The sequence below is a fragment of the Neolamprologus multifasciatus genome, chromosome 14 (genome assembly GCF_963576455.1).
Source record: "Neolamprologus multifasciatus chromosome 14, fNeoMul1.2, whole genome shotgun sequence".
NCBI classification, from domain to species: Eukaryota; Metazoa; Chordata; class Actinopteri; order Cichliformes; family Cichlidae; genus Neolamprologus; species Neolamprologus multifasciatus.
Window position 1 is genome coordinate 38,446,654 of NC_140452.1, and position 20,263 is coordinate 38,466,916.

A 20,263-nucleotide genomic window follows, 5' to 3' on the forward strand; every position below is an offset into this window, starting at 1 on the left:
GTTTTTGTGTTTTTTCTTTGCTGTCCCTATGCCTTGTGACCAATGTTTGCTTTGCTACTGCAGTTTACAGTTGTTCTGTATATGTCTGTACCCCCCCCCAACCCCGTTTCAAATCAATAAAATGTTGATCACAAAAAAAATTATAATTTGTCTTTACTTATTCTAGTCTTTACGACAATATTGGCCCACTTATTGCAATAAACAGGTTCAGCTAAGTTACTCCTTTGTGTACCTCCCTCTCCTTGTGCTAATATCTTTTTCTCCTTCCCCACACTTGTACTTTTTTCTGTATTATTAGAGCATCCTTACCTTTCAAATATAAAATGCCTTAATGCAAGGCATTAATGCAATTGTTGTAATTTCACACAATATAATTAAAATTGAATTGAACTGAGGGGCGGCAAAGGTAAATAGAGGCTTGTAGTGTATTTAATGTGGTGTATTTACTGTGGCATGCTCTTTAATGCTACCTGCCCAGCACAGCTAAATGGTCCTGCCATTGACGATACTGCCAGTATCGCCAATGGCAGTATAATTGACGATACTGGCGGCACTGACTACTCTCTCTTTTAATCAGGACTTCTTTTCTCTCAAACCCCTGTGGACTCGAATGCCTTTTAGATGTTAGTCTTGCTAAACAGTTATATATACTTGCCAAACCACCAAACACATGTCTTGATGCATTCTCAATCATCCAGGAAAATAAATCTCCAAAAGTTGATTCTGTTCATCTGGACGTAGCGTTTTCTGGGAGAAGCGTTTCGTCACTCAACCAAGTGACTTCTTCAGTCTCTGAAGAAGTCACTTGGTTGAGTGACGAAACGTCCAGATGAACAGAATCAACTTTTGGACACCAAACAGATGAATCATAGCCTATGCTCTCAAATGTCCAGACTGAACAGCTTTTAATACCCTGCCTGGTCATTGTAATGCCCCTGCAGTATTAAATGCTCTAGTAAATGATGTACTGAGGGATTTCAAGAACATCTTCATCTTCAGGGATCTAGAAGAACATCAAGTCCATGTCTGGCAGGTCCTACTGAGGCTTTTGAAAAACCACATCTATGTTTAAAGAGTTTCATGCATCTGCCATAGCATTCCTGGGTGAGCAGATGAAGACAGAGCCTGAAGGAAATTAATGCTATGGCCAAATGGCCGACTCTGGCTAACCAGAAGCAGCTTCAGCACTTCTTGGGATTCCCCAACTTCTATTGATGGTTCATAAGAAACTACAGACAGGTAGCATCAGCACTCACTCGGCTTACCTATCCCAAAGTTCTTTTTGTTTGATCTACAGAAGTCAACTCAGCCTTCAAGAAGTCAAAGGAGAGATTCCCCTGGATACCTGTTCAGATTCAGCTCAACCCCAGCCACTAGTTTATTGTGGATTCATCCATCTCCAGGGTAGTTGCAGTAGTCTAACAACAATCTGCTCCAAGATGTAATCTTCAGCCTTGCACTTTCTTTTATAGTCAGTTACAGTCAGTTGAATGACAAAACTCCAGGCAAGCAATTTCTTGTTTCCTTCTTTAGACAGGGATGTGAGGGAATATATTGTGGCCTGTACCACATTTGTGTGTAACAAAACCATGTGTCTACTACCAGAAACTCCCCACAGCAACTGAAACAGCTAATCTGGTAGTTGAGCATGATTTCAGACTTCCCGGTCTCTCTCTGAGAGTTCATTTCTTGTCCCATATATCTCAGATTAAACATCATCTTTTCTGACCTCTGTGCACTCCAGCTGAACGCACGGCTACGGCCTGGATTGCGGGCGATCACTCTGCAATGTCTGTCTGTCGGGTCCTGGATATCAGTCCTTTGTACAGAGGCCTCTAATGTGTCATCAATTAGGAAAGATATGGCGCTGAGGAGAGGACTTGGTATCCCCGCTCACTGATGTCAGAACCCACGCTCATTATGGACTTCCACACATAGGATTGGGACAGGTGAGTCCAGTGGGCCACTTCGAGCCAGCCAATAGTGGGAGGGTACTGTCATAGTCTGCTACTGGTTTGTGTGCTAACTCTCTCAGGGATGTATTGGCAGGCATTCTGTAGAGTCCAGAAATTCTCGCTCCTCAGTCAGACCAACTGCATTTCATCAACCTCAACAGCCAAAATAGAAGAGAGGTATATTATGATAGAAGTTCAACACAGTCAGGGTTGATCCCATGTTCTCAAGTCAAAAACATTATCAGAAGATAACAATAAAATGGTAAAAATAATAATAATAATAAAAAAAAAAACTATAAAGAACATAAAAAAGTAACTTTCAACACTGTTGCAAATAACAAAATATATTAATTCCACAGAGAAACACTGTTGCTTATTTCTTAAGTACTGTATTTAAGTATTTCTGGTGCTCAGGTCGAAGTCTCATCAGCTTCATGCCTTTCTCTTTGCTATAATGTTCTTTGATTGATCCCCAGTAACCTGTCTACAGTTACTGTTCAAGAGAAAAGTAACTAAAAGCTCATGGTGTCTAGTGCACATTAGGACACAGAAGACAGGAACATTAACTGAACAGTATGACATTACCAGTAAGCTCTGACAATGAAGACAGCACTATAACTACACAGAGAGGAGACAAACCCAGGCACTAGACACGGACCAAAGGTAAACAAACAAGGATACAAGACTGACTTCAGATAAAGATGAGATTAGTAAAGAGTGGACATGAAAGGGAAAACACCATTTAATGAACAACTAAGAACTAGAAACATCGCTAAAAACTCACCGGTATAGGAAACAACGCTATATTCAAATGACAAGGTCAAGGTCAAATTTATTTATATAGCACATTTCAAACAGCCGATGCTGCACAAAGTGCTTAACAATATAAAAATGGTATTAAAAAGCAACAATGTAATACAATAATAACAATAAAAAACAATAATAGGACAATAAAAGAATTAAAACAATAACTAAACTAATTCAAATAAGGCCAAAATGCTTGGGTCACAGTGTGTTAAAAGCCAGGGCATAGAAATGTGTCTTTAGTAATGACAAAATCACGTTACCAACCCAAAATGAACCCATAAAACCCATGGATCCAGATTTATTATTTAACTGGAATAATACTACAGTATATGTTGATTCTGTAAAATTTTGAAAATTTTTCTGAACTATAAGTTATAACTGTTCTCCATTAAAATATATGTCAAACTCTATATAACTGTGAAGTCATTAAAGTGTGCCACATAGCTGGATATAATTCACACCGTAATTTCATAAAAAGGATAAGAGCTTTAAATAGAGTTTAAAGTAAAATATTTGCCTTTGCGTAGTGCATCTTTTTATGAATAAATAAAAAAATCACCATGAAAGAGTTTATCTGTACTACACATGACTAAGTTGCTGTCTTGAAGAATACAGCTGTTACTATAGCTGTTTTTTCTCCTTCACTTTGATACTGAAATAATCTTAAAAACTGGGGAATTGTAAGGGATATTTTCAAGATCTCCCATCCAAATATAATATGTGTAGTTACATTTGCTGACGACTGAAGACTGAGCAATTTTTGTTGGCAGATTAGTATGTCTATGCACCCTTCCTTGATCCTTGCTATAAGTTTTTTGTTTTAATAATAAAAGCTATATGGTACAACAGTATAATGAAAATGAATAATACACATTTCAGGTTGATCATACTTTCTGTATCCAGGTTCTTTGTATTCACACTCAAAAGGAATCATTAAACCCATGTGAACCAGCTCATAATGTCCAGCAATGAGCTTATATGAAAAGGTACACAGATAAATCACACATGAATCCACTGTCTGATCTTTACTGGGTCACCGCTTTATCCATCATCACCCTTCTACCATGCTTTTATGGGATAATAGGAAATGCGTGCTCATGGGAGGTGGGTAAGGTAGATGAAACATGGACCCTGAAGTAGTGGAAGGTAGAGTACGCATTCTAAAACTGTGGTGGGCCGTGGGTCAGTGACCATCTATATAATGAAAACAAATAGCTTGTCATGCCACAGGAGGAAAGCTATTGCCATGTATTTTATGCCATGAAGTCTCTCCGTAAAAAACATTGTATGTATTTTTCAAAGGCTGATAAATGGTAAATGGTAAATGGACTTGTTCTTATATAGCGCTTTTCTACTCTGTCTGAGCACTCAAAGCGCTTTATACAACTAATTCATTCACCCAATCACACCCATTCACACAAGCACTTTTTTCTGACCTAAGTGCTAAGTAATCTACCATTCATACACATTCACACTCCGATGGATGCATCGGAGAGCAACGCGGGGTTAGTATCTTGCCCAAGGATATTTGGCATGCAGACTGGAGCAGCCTGGGATCGAACCACCGACCTTCTGGTTAGTGGCTGACCTGCTCTGCCACCTGAGCTACAGTCACCCCATATTGATGACAATAACATCGGTAGTATCTGTATTATCTGCTGTTCAGTGTCTCCTTCCACTCATGAATGCATGAACTGCCACTGACAAAGGCCATTTGAAGTCATCAAAATTGTGAAGAGACTAACTTGTGTAATTGAGAGATGATATTTGTAATGTTGGTATTTTATTATGCTGCATATTTAAACTCTGTCCTCTACAGCTGTTTTACAGTAAAAAGCATTTTGCAAAAATTGCTGATGATACTTGGACAATATCCCAGTTACACTATATATACACTGTATACTTAGAAATCCCAGAGGAATTAGTTTTATTATTGGCAAGGTTTGTGGTCCATTGAGCATTAAAATGAGATAGAAAAGGTAATAGATTGGCTCTTTTATAGTGCTCTTTTACTCTAAGCACTCAAAGCGCTTTATGCAAAATGCCCCATTCACCCATTCATACAAGCACTTTTACCTATGATTAAGTACTTTCTCTTATTTTCTAGTACTTTTTATCATTCATACTCTGATGGATGCATTGGAGACCAACTTGGGGTTAGTATCTTGCCCAAGGATTTTTGGCATGCAGATTGGAGCAGCCAGGGATTGAACAACCAACATTGTTATTAGGAGATGACCTGCTCCACCTCCTGTAGATTGGAGCATCATCTCATACTCTGATACACTGCCATAATACGATGCATGGCAGTGTATCAGGTCAGTACAGACAAACAGGAGGGGATGTAGCAGAGGTGAAAAATGATGTTGACCACTTTTGAACATATGTAGGACTTTCCCCATTTGAAAAGTTCTCTTTTAATATCCTAAGATATCGAGGGAAAGCATTCAGCAGAAACAACTGTGATGTATGCAACAGGGCAAGATCACATATTTACAAACACAGTTATTAACACACCAACACAATATTTGCTCACCAAGTGCTGGTGATATTATGCTTGATACTGATGTTTCGAAGCTGTGCCGAGCTTACAGATCACAGATGTTTGGAACCCTGCTGCGGAGTCGATCATGTGACATGGGTGTTTTGAACCCTGTCACTACTGCTAATTGAGGTCTTGGTGTGTTTCACACCAGTTTCAAGTGTTGACTTAGCTACTTCTTCTAGGTTTGATTGTTGATGTCACTGTCACTATGAGAAACCTAATCAGCAGCAGCAGGACTGGCACCAGCAACCACAGCACAAAGCAAACTTTTTGACACAGTGCATGCCTCACTGAAGCATTTTTTCAAGGGGCACATGATCCAGTAGTTTACTGGCAGTAATGATCAGTGTTGGTCAAGTTACTTGAAAAAAGTAATCAGTAACTAAAAACTGATTACTTCCCCAAAAAAGTAATCCCGTTACTTTACTGATTACTTATTTTCAAAAGTAATTAATTACTTAGTTACTTTTTAAAAACACGATTTACAACCTGAATAGGTGATAAAGCGATAGATCTTTCAGCCCAATTCTATTTTTTCTGCATAATCCATCATACAAAATGTAATCAAATGGAAAAGTCTCTTTTTAAAACTTGTTTTATTAGTTTTCATCTTTTAACTTTATGCATCAAGCAAAAATTTAATTATATGCAACATTCTCTGACTGGAAGAAATTTGTTTAATATTTAAACCTATTTTCTGCACATTCCAGCACATAATATATATATATATCTATATATATCTATATCTATCGATCTATCTCTCTCTCTCTATATATATATGTATATATATAGATATATATATGTGTGTGTGTGTGTATGTGTATGTGTATGTGTATGTGTATATGTATATGTATATATGTATATGTATATTTGTGTTTACACTCACTCTTTCAAATAGATGCAAGTAAAACACAGCAGAAAATAAATAAAGTCAAAGACTAGCGGTGCTGTTGCTCTATTTTCACCTGTAAAGCAGGAGTGGGGTAGGCGGAGGTTTACCCTGGTGCAGGTGTGCCGCAGCGGTCAGTGGAAGGATACGGCAGTTTCTCTGTGAATTTCCCATTACGTCGTAGCTACTCGGTGCTTGCTTGGAAGTTTAGGGGTTTTTTCCGCTGTAAAAAGAAGTTTTCTTCCCACGCACAACGGACACTAATGTTTTTGTCACTTTTTATGGAATCAAACTCAAAGTAAGGTCAGTACTTCCACGCTTTAAACGCTGCACGCTCATACTCTCTCCGCACTCGATATATTATCCATTGTTGATCTGCACACAGCTGTTGTCACGTCGCACTTGCTTACGTCACTGTCATGAGACATTCTCGCAAAAAATCACGGTTTTAGTAACGCAGCGTTCCTACAGGAAAGTAACGGTAATCTAATTACCGTTTTTGCAATAGTAATCCCTTACTTTACTCGTTACTTGAAAAAAGTAATCGGATTACAGTATGGGCAGTATGGGCAGATGGGCAGTAACGCGTTACAAGTAACGCGTTACTGCCCATCTCTGGTAATGATAATGTCATAATAGAGCTGAAATACAGAATTACTGCCAGTAGTTTACTGGCAGTCAGGCTGGAGCTCAGATCTTGTCATCACTGGAGACATGTTAGTGTTAGTTTCTAGCTTCTTAAATGTTGTTCGTGAGTGAGTTTTTCCCTCCTTGTGACTAACCTTTTCCTGTGAACAGTCCCCTCCAGACCTGCTACCTATTTCCCGTTTTGGAGTCGGTGTGTGGAGTTACGTGGCGGAGCACAAGTGTGTGAGAGACCTTCTCTTTTTCGAACCTCTCTTGGACCCCTGCAACCCCACTTGTACACCCGTATTGAACTGAGAATCCCGGTCTGCGGCTGAGTCCACTCCTTACCTGTTACACTACTACTTTATGACTTCATATAAATTTTCACTATGGCCTTCAACATTGTCATTGAATAACATGGTCTAATAACTGGTTGTCTCCTCGCATCACAGTCTCTTCACAGCGGAGAGAATCAAAAATAATTAGCAATCAGTAATTACACATGGACTCTAATTTTATATACATGTTACCACATCATATATTACAAGTAACAAAATAGTGTGACACTGCACAGACCATGTTTGTTATGGGAGTTTGTATGTTATTCCTGCGCCAGAGCAGTGTGAATGTCCACAAAGGCTAGATTAAGTAATGACTCTAAATTATTACATTTTAAATTTTTTTTAATATATTTATTGATCCTAAAGATGCATAGAAGAATATGCAATGACATATTTCAAAAAATTTATTGCATCCTCTTTAACTTATAATTAATCTATTAAAAAATACACAGTCACAGATGCTGGATTTGGATGCTGCCATGTTCCCCTACAATATTTGAATACAGTGGCCAGTTTTGTGTCCAGCCACTAGCTTCCCAGTCTGTAGCTCAACCGTTAGCCTCACTAGGAGCACAATTACCTGTTCTGCCGCCACTTCAGTCAGCCACTCAGCCACCATCACCACTAGCATCGCTACAACCCATAGTTCAGTTAATGGCTGAGTCACAATTTTCACTCGCCCCTCTACAGAAAGCTATGCCCATACACCCCTTAAAGGACTGTTTTCCCACCACTGTTTCTGAGCAGGGAGACAAACTGTGTCACCAAGGACCTGTTCCTCAAGAGCTGGCAACATTAGAGACTACTATTCACTCCAGGGCTTCCCCAGAGGCTGGGTTACAGCCCTCAGCTTACTCTGGACCCCTGGAGGCCAAGATGCCAGCTATGGACTGCACCTGGCTGTCACAGCCTGAGCAGGGTTGGGGCTCTGTGCAGCTACAGCCCTCCTTGTTTGTGCCAGAGGCCCACGTGTTTATGCTGGGGGGACCAAGGGGCCCGTCCAGCCTTCGCCATCATCAGCAGCTTCCGCTGAGGGGTCTCAGGAACCGCTTCAGCCTGCTGCTTTCGTTGGGGGGACCGAGGAGCCCATCCAGCTGTCACCATCGCCTGCACCGCCACCACCTGCGGCTTCCACGCCGCCGCCTGCAGCGCCTTCGTCTCCGGCTTCCACGCCGCCGCCTGCAGCGCCTTTGTCTCCGGCTTCCACGCCGCCGCCTGCAGCGCCTTTGTCTCCAGCTTCCACGCCGCCGCCTGCAGCGCCTTCGTCTCCGGCTTCCACGCCGCCGCCGCCTGCAGCGCCTTCGTCATTTCTATCATCCCTACCTGTGCCTCCCCTCTGTGTTCTGTTCGTGTCCCCAGTTGGTAGTGTAAAACAGTCTGTGAGTTTCCTGTTTTACTTTGTAGGTTTGTGTCTCGTTATGTCCATTAGTTCCAGCTGTGTCCCCGCTTGTCTGCCATTTCCTAATTACCTGGTGTGTGTATTTATACTGCGTGTCTGCCTGTGCTCCTCGTCACGTCGTCTGTGTTCATCCTCTGTGTTACCCTGCGTACTCCGCATTACTCCGTGAATCCCCTGCGTGCTCTCCCTGCTGTCCCCCCTTCATGTTCAGGTTTGCTACTCTTTGGTTTAGTTTCTCCCAGTTTAGTTCATCCGTAGTTCTGTTTTGCCATCCCCACTTTATGTTTGGTATTCTTAATAAATCACCCTCACATCTGAATAAGTGCTGCATTTGAGTCCTCCTTCCACACATCACATGGCTGCTGCCCCAGTCGTGACACACCATCAAGTGAGAGATCTACCAATTAGATGCTCTATCCCAACTCCGGTTCTGCATAGGCCTGAAGTCCCTCAGTGATATCACTGACAAGACTGGCTACGGATACGGACTACGAAATGGAGCAGTTGTCAGCCACCTCCTGTACATGGATGAATACAAGACAGCAAGATGCTTAGCAGGCAGGGCATACATGGAACACAATAACCAAGTTGCCGGCATAGTATACAAAAACATTTGTGCTGAATATGGCCTGGACGTCCCGAGGTCAAAATGGGAGGCGCCACCCAAGGGTGGTGGAGAATGACCAAGCTAAGATCTTTTGGGACTTCCAGATACAGACGGACAAAATGGTGGTGGCTAACCAACTGGACATAGACAAACAGAAGAAGACGGCTGTAGTGGTAGATGTAGCAGTTCCGAATGACAGCAACATAAGGAAAAAGAAACACAAAAAACTTGAGAAATACCAAGGGCTCAGAGAAGAGCTTGAGAAGATGTGGAGGGTGAAGGTAACGGTGGTCCCAGTGGTAAATGGAGCACTAGGTGCAGTGACTCCCAAGCTAGGCGAGTGGCTCCAGCAGATCCCAGGAACAACATTGGAGATCTCTGTCCAGAAGAGCACAGTCCCAGGAAAAGCTAAGATACTGCGCAGGACCATCAAGCTCCCAGGCCTCTGGTAGAGGACCCGAGCTTGAAGGACAGACTGCCCACAGGGGCAAGAGGCAATTTTTTTTAATTCAAAGTTCTGTCTCTCTCTCTCTCTCTCTGTGTGTGTGTGTGTGTCTGTGTGTGTGTGTGTGTGTGTGTGCTCATCAAGTCAGCAAGATAATTAATGGATATTTTAAATGTTATTATGATGAAAGCCAGTTGACAAGAGGACCAAAGAGAGACTTAAGGGTGGAGGTACGGGATGATTAAAAGCTCTTCTCCATTACTGGTCCATCTCACCCACAATCTTCCATGCACTTGCAAAATTGCACACATATAACTCACACACACCACAGAGGATAGGCGACCCAGGGCTCCAACTTAATTTCAAATTTGATGGTTTCAGTCAACCATCACCTTAACAACATCCACCTCAATCCACTTTCATCTGCAGCCACTGTGGGAGACTCTTCCCACAACACAAAATCATCATTCCCCCTCTTGCTGTCCTATCTCCTCCATTTTCTACTCACACCCTCCTTCTTCTACCTCCTCCTAACGCATGGGATGTGAAATGCATAGCTATTGTATTTTAGTTAGAATATGTGTGAATCCCTAGTAATTGGATGCTTTACTTGCTGGGAGGACTGGGAGTGATAAGATAAGAGGAAAGGGAAGAAGAGGGGGAGCCATGTAACAGGTGGAACGGGAGATTTGAATGAAACAGTGTAAGGTGTTGATAATTATTAGAAGAGGAGAACATTCAAAAGACCCATTTTTTTAGTCACAAAATATAATGTCAGTATAATAACTGTGGTCATCATCACCTTTAATTAGTGGCTGCAATTTGCAACTTTGTATCCGTGCAGAAGATTTTTCAAATTTTCCATGGACTCACTTATTCACATTATGTTTTGTGAAGGTCATGACCTATTATTTTTACTGACAATCTTTACTTTATACAATACACTCTGCCTGAGCCTGTGAGTCACAATTCAGTGGGTTCCTCTCCAACTGAGCATGTGAGTCTAGGGCCAGTTGGGCCAGACTCTTTGTTCAGATTTCTAGATATGACAGCTACTCCATCCAAAGTGGGAAAAGGACAACAAAACCTAACAAAACCAGCTTTTTGTGTGTAACTTTGCCAAGCTACACACCGATTTTTGTGACCTCCAATAGGCGTAACTGGATGTCATTACGTTCCACTTCACAGAATCTTAAAACAGAATTCCCAATTAACAGAGTTTGTTCCTTATTTGTGAGTAAAAATGGTTTGGGACATGGGTAGATTGGTGGTGGGCTGGGGGCTTCCTTTCAGAACTATTTCTCATCACCATCGCCCAGCTATTCTGTTTTCCCAGCCACTCAGGACAGCCTACTGGGAGCTAATGGTGACTACCCTACCTTCAGCTGCACTAGCTTTTTTAAAGAGTGTGAAGATGTGAGTCCAGTTCAGTGACCCTGACCTCCACAGCTGCAAACAGGCTATATTTATCACAAATATTGATACTAGCTTCAGTTTTCTATGGTGGTGATTGCAGGGTGTGCATTGGACAAATGCCAATATGACACTCAAGCAAATGACAAGGCCAGGTGATGATCTTCCAGCTCGCTATTTGGCAGATTTAGTTGAACACTTGCATAGGTGGGCATATGTGTGGATGGGTGTGTGTGTGTGTGGTTCTACAAAGCAGAATGAACAAAACAGAACACAAATTACAATCCAATGTAAAATAACTCAAATCAAACTTAGCTTAGCTTAGCAATAGCTTAGATAAAATGTGTAAACAGAAGATAATAAAATGGACAGGCTATCCTTCTTAACCCTTTAAGACCTACCATAGAACCAAGTCCGCCAGAGCTTATATTATATTTTTACATGCTGTAGTGCCATTTTTGGGAGCATTTCAAGTTGCTATACATCAATACAACCATTACAGCCTAAATTTTAATAATATGTCTGCATTAAGTGCATAGTAACTACATAAATTGCAAAAAAGTGCAATAAACTACAAAAAAACTGAAAATCGTTTTTGTTTTTTTACATATATTTCTAGTTAGAGAAATTTAAGAGGCTTATCCCTCAAAACTGTAAATACAAAAAAGTTGCACAAAATAGTTTCCCACCACAGGAAATTTATTTTGAGTGTCTTCATAGTTTTATTTTTGAAATACACCAATTTTTATATACTGCAGGAATAACGAAAATAAATATGATAATGCAAATTTGCAAAAAAGCAGCAGGTGCTAACCTCCTAACCCCTAACCCTCCTCCGTGAATCGCAACCTTATCGTGGTGGAGGGGTTTGTGTGTCCCAGGGATCCCAGGGGCTATGTTGTCTGGGGGCTTTTGCCCCCTGGTAGGGTCTCCCATGGCAAATTGGTCCTGGGTGAGGGACCAGACAAAGAGCGATTCAGAAGACCCTTATGAAAAAAACACAGAGGGAACAGTTTACCCTGCCCGGGATAGGGTTACCGGGGCCCCGCCCTGGAGCCAGGCCCGGGGAGGGTGCCCGAGGGCGAGCGTCTGGTGGCCGGGCCTTAGTCCATGGGGCCCGGCCAGGCACAGCCCGAAGAGGAGACATGGGCCCATCCTCCCGCAGGCCCACCACCCGCAGGAGGTGCCATAGGGGTCGGGTGCATTGTGTGCCGGGTGGCTGCCAGGAGCGGAGGCCCTGGCGGACTGACCCCCGGCTGCCAAGACTGGCAATAGGGACATGGAATGTCACCTCTCTGGTGGGGAAGGAGCCTGAGTTAGTGCGTGAGGTTGAGAGGTACCGGCTAGATATAGTCGGGCTCACCTCTACGCATGGCTTGGGCTCTGGAGCCAGTCTCCTGGAGAGGGGCTGGACTTTGTCTCAGTCTGGAGTTGCCCCTGTGAGAGGCGGCGGGCTGGGGTGGGTATTCTAATATCCCCTCGGCTTGCTGCCAGTACGTTGGGGTCTTTCCCGGTGGACGAGAGGGTTTGTTCCCTGCGCCTTAGGGTCGGGGAATGGGTCCTGACTGTCATCTGCGCTTATGCGCCGAGTGGCAGTTCGGAGTACCCAGCCTTCTTAGAGTCCCTGGGGGGGGGGGGGGGGGGGTGCTGGAAGGTGCTCCACCTGGAGACTCTGTTGTCCTGCTGGGAGACTTCAATGCTCACGTGGGTAACGACAGCGAGACCTGGAGGGGCGTGATTGGGAGGAACGGCCTCCCTGATCTGAACCCGAGCGGTGCTTTGTTATTGGACTTCTGTGCTAATTACAGTTTGGCCATAACGAACACCTTGTTCGAACATAAGAGTGTCCATAAGTGCACGTGGCACCAGGACGCTCTAGGCCGTTGGTCGATGATCGATTTTGTAATCGTATCACCAGACCTGCGACCATATGTTCTGGACACTCGGGTAAAGAGAGGGGCTGAGCTGTCAACTGATCACCACCTGGTGGTGAGTTGGATCAGGTGGCGGGGGAGGATGCTGGACAGACCTGGTGCACCTAAACGCGTAGTGAGGGTGTGCTGGGAACGACTAGCAGAGGCCCCAGTCCGCGAGATCTTCAACGCACACCTCCGGCAGAGCTTCAACAGCATTCCGAGGGAGGCGGGGGACATTGAGTCCGAATGGACCATGTTCAGCGCCTCCATTGCCGAAGCTGCTGCATTGAGCTGCGGCCGCAAGGTGGTTGGTGCCTGCCGTGGTGGTAATCCCCGAACCAAATGGTGGACACCAGAGGTGAAGGGAGCCACCAGGCTGAAGAAGGAGTCCTATCGGGCTTGGTTAGCCTGTGGGACTCCGGAGGCAGGTATCGACAGGCCAAGCGGAATGCGGCTCGGGCAGTGGCTGAAGCAAAAACTCGGGTGTGGGAGGAGTTCGGAGAGGCCATGGAAAAAGACTTTCGGACTGCCTCGAAGAGGTTCTGGCAAACCGTCAGGCGTCTCAGGAGGGGAAAGCGGTGCTCTACCTGCACTGTGTATAGTGCTGGCGGAGCGCTGCTGACGTCGACTGAGAAAATTGTCAGGCGGTGGAAGGAATACTTTGAGGACCTCCTTAATCCCACTGACGCGTCTTCCGAGGAGGAAGCAGAGTCTGGGGATGAGGGGAATGACCCGCCAATTTCCGGGGGCGAGGTCACTGAGGCAGTTAAACAACTCTTTGGTGGCAGAGCCCCTGGTGTTGATGAGGTCCGCCCCGAGTTCCTGAAGGCTCTGGACGTTGTAGGGCTGTCCTGGTTGACACGCCTCTGCAATGTTGCGTGGAGATCAGGGGCAGTACCCGTGGATTGGCAGACCGGGGTGGTGGTCCCCATCTTTAAGAAGGGGGACCGGAGGGAGTGTTCCAACTACAGGGGGATCACACTCCTCAGCCTCCCCGGGAAAGTCTATGCCAGGGTGCTGGAAAGGAGAGTTCGTCCGCTAGTCGAACCTCGGATGCAGGAGAAACAATGCGGTTTTCGTCCTGGTCGCGGAACACTGGACCAGCTCTTCATCCTCTCGAGGATACTTGAGGGTGCATGGGAGTTTGCCCAACCAGTCTACATGTGTTTTGTGGACTTGGAGAAGGCATTCGACCGTGTCCCTCGGGGTGTCCTGTGGGAGGTGTTGCGGGAGTATGGGGTGTCTGGCCCATTGCTACGGGCCATTCGATCCCTATACAACCGTTGCAAGAGCTTGGTTCGCATTGCCGGCAATAAGTCGGACTCGTTCCCGGTGGGTGATGGGCTCCGCCAGGGCTGCCCTTTGTCACCGGTTCTGTTCATAATTTTTATGGACAGGATTTCTAGGCGCAGCCAAGTGGCGGAGGGCTTTCGCTTTGGTGGCCTCAGAATCTCATCTCTGATCTTTGCGGATGATGTGGTTCTGTTGGCTTCATCGGGTGAGGGCCTCCAGCTCGCACTGGAGCGGTTCGCAGCCGAGTGTGAAGCAGCGGGAATGAGGATCAGCACCTCCAAATCTGAGGCCATGGTTCTCAGCCGGAAAAGGGTGGAGTGCCCACTCCGGGTCGGGGATGAGTTCCTGCCTCAAGTGGAGGAGTTCAAGATATCTCGGGGTCTTGTTCGCGAGTGATGGGAGAAGGGAGCCGGAGATCGACAGACGGATTGGGGCTGCAGCTCCAGTAATGCAGACGCTGCACCGGTCCGTCGTGGTGAAGAGGGAGCTGAGTGTAAAAGCGAAGCTCTCAATTTACCGGTCGATCTACGTCCCTACCCTCACCTATGGCCACGAGCTGTGGGTAGTGACCGAAAGGACGAGATCGCGGATACAAGCGGCGGAAATGAGCTTCCTCCGAAGGGTGGCTGGCCTCTCCCTTAGAGATAGGGTGAGAAGTTCGACCATCCGGGAGGGGCTCAGAGTAGAGCCACTGCTGCTCCACATCGAAAGGAGCCAGCTGAGGTGGTTTGGGCATCTGACAAGGATGCCCCCTGGGCGCCTCCTGGGTGAGGTGTTCCAGGCATGTCCCACCGGGAGGAGGCTCCGGGGCAGACCCAGGACACGCTGGAGAGATTATATCTCTCGGCTGGCCTGGGAATGCCTTTGTTTTCCCCCGGACGAGCTGGAGGAGGTGGCTGGGGAGAGGGAGGTCTGGGCCTCTTTGCTTAGGCTGCTGCGACCCAGCCCCGGATAAAGCGGATGAAGATGGATGGATGGATGGGCAGCAGGTGCATTAAAATAAACTATTTTCAGCAGTGCAATTTTAGTTCTAAGCATCCCAGAAACGACACAGAAAGTCATAAAGTCAAACTTTTTAACTTTTAAAAACACCAGTATAAGCTCATGAGGCCCTGATGGTAAAAAATTACATTTCCGCGAAATGACGTCACTTCCGGTTTCGGGCAGGTCATGGCGGACATGCGATAGTTCGCGCTGATGGACGTGGGAAGTGTTACAAACAGCTGATCGGATCGGTAAAGCCTGTTTCTGGAATATTATGTTTTTGTTGCTGCAAGCGCTTTTTATGCAGTTTTTGCAAAGCTATATGTGGAAGGAAACTGTGACCGAGGACAAGCTGATGGCATAAGATGTAAGTACAACTCCTCCGGTTTCATATGCAAAAAAAATGATTGCGCTAGCTCACGTGGTTGCAGAGCTACCGGGATTTAAAAATAGTTACGCAAAACGGAGCCTGCCCGCTCTGACCGGTTTTAAAGGGTTAAACAAGAAATATCCTGTAACTCACCAATCTTATGGACGCACTTTCTCAAAAAGAAACTACATAAACTGCCCCCAAGCATAACTTCCGTTGATTCACACTGCTTCCATGAACACCATTTTTCATCCCAACAGAAAAAGCTCACAAAACAACAATGCCCTCTAGTGGCGAGGCTAAAAACTGCACCATAGTCCTGCCTTCAGAACTTAAACTGTTGGTCAGTCTATCTGGAAAATTGCTAAAAATTTGAATGTGTCCCGAAGTGCAGTCACAAAACCATCAAGCGCTACAATAAAACTGGCTCACATGAGGACCACCCCAGGAAAGGAAGACCAACAGTCACCTCTGCTGCTGAGGATAAATTAATCTGAACCACTACTACCACTACTAAGGAAAAGCAACAAGCAGACGGGATTTGTTTGGGCCAAGAAACACAAAGAATGGACATTAGACCAGTGGAAATCTGTGCTTTGGTCTGATGAGAAGAAATTCGAGATCTTTGGTTTCACCCGCCGTGTATTTGTGTGACGCAGAAAAGGTGAATGAATGGTCTCTACATGAATCGTTGCTTTGCTAATGACACTGTTGGGATTTATCCAAAACTGAAGGCACACTGGCTAGCTAGCATGGCTACCACATCATGCCACAGCATGCCATCCCATCCAGTTTGTGTTTAGTTGGACCATCATTTATTTTTAAACAAGACAATGACACGAAACACACCTCCAGGCTGTGTAAGGGCTGTTTGGCCAAGAAGAACAGTGATGGAGTGCTGCACCTGGTGGCCTGGCCCCCACAGTTACCTGACCTAAACCCAATCAAGATAGTTTGGGATGAGATGGATCGCAGAGTGAAGCCAAAAGGATCAGCAAGAGCTCAGCATCTCTTAGAACTCCTTCGAGCCTGTTGGAAAACCATTTCAGGTGACGACCTCATGAAGCTCATTGAGAGAATGCCAAGACTGTGGAAAACAGTAATCAAAGCAAAGGGTGGCTATTTTGAATAATATAAAATATAAAATATGTTTTGAGTTGTTTCACACTTTTTTTGGTTTACTATACAACTCCAAATGTGTTCATTTATAGTTTTGATGCCTTCAGTGAGAATCCACAATGTAAATCATCATGAAATAGTTATTTAGACAGACCTGTCTAGATCACCTTTCAGGGCCTTTCTTCTTTGACTACTACCTGTATTTGTCATGTTTAAAGGTCATATGAATGCATCTTCACTGACATATATATGTGCACACAATTTAAAAAGCAACTCAAAATTCTTCATGAAGATTTCATAATTTAAAGCAAATGTCATAATTGTGAAAGTCTGATGAGTCTTCTGAAAACACTGATAAATGTTGAGTAGGGGGATGGAAAGCTACACTGGAATTTGTGAGGGCAGGCTTTGTCATTAAAAGCTACCATAGCACCATCGCCCACTACCTGGACCCCTCGCCTCTGTGGAAATGTCAGACAGTTGTGTAGGGACCTGACAGCAGCACTCTTGACAGAGCTGGCCCTTTAAACACCCCCACCTCTGTATTCAGAGCAGAGGCCTGATTTCTTGCGCCACGCACGATAAGAGGTTTGAAAAACAGGAACCCAATTCCCATTATCTGCCTCCCTTATTGTCTGTATTAACCTTCCCCCATGGTAACTTGTTCCCCTCGTAATGCTACACTTGTCTGGCCATAACACACCACCACTGAGAGCCAATTGCACCATGCAAATGAATAAATCTAATGTTGCTTTGGGGCTGGGGTTGTACGAAGAGCAAGAGAGAGGGTTGCTTTATTGAGAAGACATAGGCTCTGTCAGCTGATGATTGTCTTGTCCACACTCACGTGCAAATCACTTGGCAGCGTGTCAGTATATATGTTTGGCCTGCTTGCTTGTGTGTCTATAGAGATGATATAACCCTGAGAGTGAATGTGAGCAGACACATCACCACCATCATCATAAAAGAAACACTGTAGTGGTATGGAGATAGGACCAGTACATACTAAAATGCGTCACCTCTAAACTGACAACTCTCTTACCTGTGCCATATTTAATTCTAATTAAGCAGAGAGTAATAGGTACTACCCACTATAACCAAGCAAAACATTTGCCACTAGAGATTCAGATGAACATGATAATGAGGAAGGTGAGCACCTCATGCAAGATATTGAACACAGTATGTACATTTCAGTTTAAGTATTTTAAAACAATGTATTTTTTCTGGTAAGCAAATAAGAATTAAGAAAAAGCTCATTCGGGGTATTATTTGCACATCTCATCACACAAATAGCTACAGATTCCTCCTTGTATTAATTGTTATCTATTGTTACCTTGTATTGTTTTGTTATCTAACTGTTTGGTAACAGAAAAGAAGGCACTGCATTTGTTTTAAATAAATGATTGCATTAGAAAATATAATAGCAGAAATGAGGGTTGTATATATGTATAGGTTATGCCATGTCAATATTGTCATTATCTTTGCTGTTGTCCAAGTCTGCTGTAAATTTAGAATTATTTCACTGCTATATCTCTTTTTTATAATGATTTTTGTTACTGTCTGTGCAATATGTTCTACTTATTTGCAACGAGGAGGCCCAAAGATTAATCTTGTTTGATTGTTTTGTTTTATTATACTGCTTTTTTACCATTGCAGATGCAGCTGACGTTCATTTGCTGGACTGTTGCATAGCACACTGGTTTGCAACCAAATATGGATATAGAGTAAAAATGACATACATTTGCATTCCCACCAGTCCACTTTCACACACACTCCAACCTGTGGTCACAGTGAATCCAGGCAGATGAGAAGCAACTGTACAGTGCTCCAGTCTTTTGCTTTTCTGTCGTTGACAACACGCCTCCTCATCTTCAGTCCCTCCTCTCCCACCCTTTCCACTTGCTCTCTGTGGGTGCATTTTAATTTATGCCCAGCATAGGAAGCACTCAATACAACCCCACTGTCTGCAGTGCAGTAGATAGCTGTTAATGAGAAGAGGTCCCCCCCTCTTTATCTCTTTTCTTCTGCCCCCCATTATCTGGGTGCAGTCTATAAGCGTGCAGTTACCTTACTAGGTCCGATAACGCCCCAATAGGCAACCAGCACTGATGAGCTTTCTATACAGTGTACTGTGCACAATGCCACTATCAGGAGAGCAGACCTCTAGTTTAAAAAAAAAAAAGATGGATGCAGTCACACAAGCAGAGCTAGCTCACTCTGAATAACCAAATTTACAACAGCGGCCCCCATCGAAACACGACTTCTCACATGCCTGATTCACTCTCTCTCCCTCTGTCTCTCTCCCTGTCAGCTGCAGCAGTTTCTTATCTCCCCCCCTTCCCTCTTCTGCCTGGGAGATAACAGTAATTCTTCTCTATGCTGTAACCCCCCCACCCATTCGCCTCACAGAAACGCGCACACACACACACACACCACAGTCCATCCATCTCTCATTACGCTTACCAATTCCAACACAAAGTAACATGTAGGCTGCACACAAATATTACTTGCAATTGGTTGCAAACACACACACACACACACACACACACACACATAAATGCCCCCATCTCCCACCATCACTCAGTCCCACCCCTCCAAGACCTACACAGAGAGAGATGCTGGCAATGTCTTTCTGCTTAGTCAAGATAAAGGGTTAAGACTCCACTCGGACAGCCTTCTTTGTGAGACTAAGGATGGGCTGGAGGGCGAAATCAAATATTCAAGTACAGATTATTTTATCAGTTGCACAGTGTAAAGAAACTGTACTTTCCTTCATTTACTACTTGATCATCCCTTCCTCTTGGTCTTTCTTTAAAACACACACATTCATTTATCTATCTATCATCTGTCTCCCTCTCTCGCTATATATATATATATATATATATATATATATATATATATATATATATAATGTGTGTGTGTGTATTCAGTGTGGTTGAGTCCCGGAGTGTTGCAGCCAGATAAAAGAATTAGTGGTTGCACACAGTACTGGGGCGCTAAGTACAGTGGCGAATTAGAATGTCTATCTCTGTCGCTTGTGGCTCATCCGCTCAAGCTAGCCGTGCTTCGCACTCGTAAACAATTTAATCTTTTCACTACAGTTTAGGAAAAGAGAGAAGAAGAAATGTGTGTGTGTGAGAGAGGAAGAGGGGAAAAAATAAGGAGGATCTGTGGACATTACCCCCCTCCACCACCACCTCTGTCCCTCACTCACCACACTTTTCTCTCTTTCTCTTCCTCCACATCCTCCTACCGACCTCTCATTTTAAACAAGAAACCTGACGCAAACGCTTGTAAGGTGCTTGAAGATTGAATCAGCTCGCTTTCATTTTCCTCCCCTGGCCGCCATTCTTTTGGGCCCTTCTGTCCCTCTTCTTCTTTTTTCTATTCATTTTTTCTCTACCCCTACTCCCACCTCTCTCGTCCTCGTCTCGCCACCTTTTTGAAATTGAAGATGTGTAGACGCCTGGGCTTTGGGGCCCAAGTCTATTTTGGAGCTGTAATAAAATTCATAGCCTGACACACACACACACATACCTGGCCAAGGGAATCA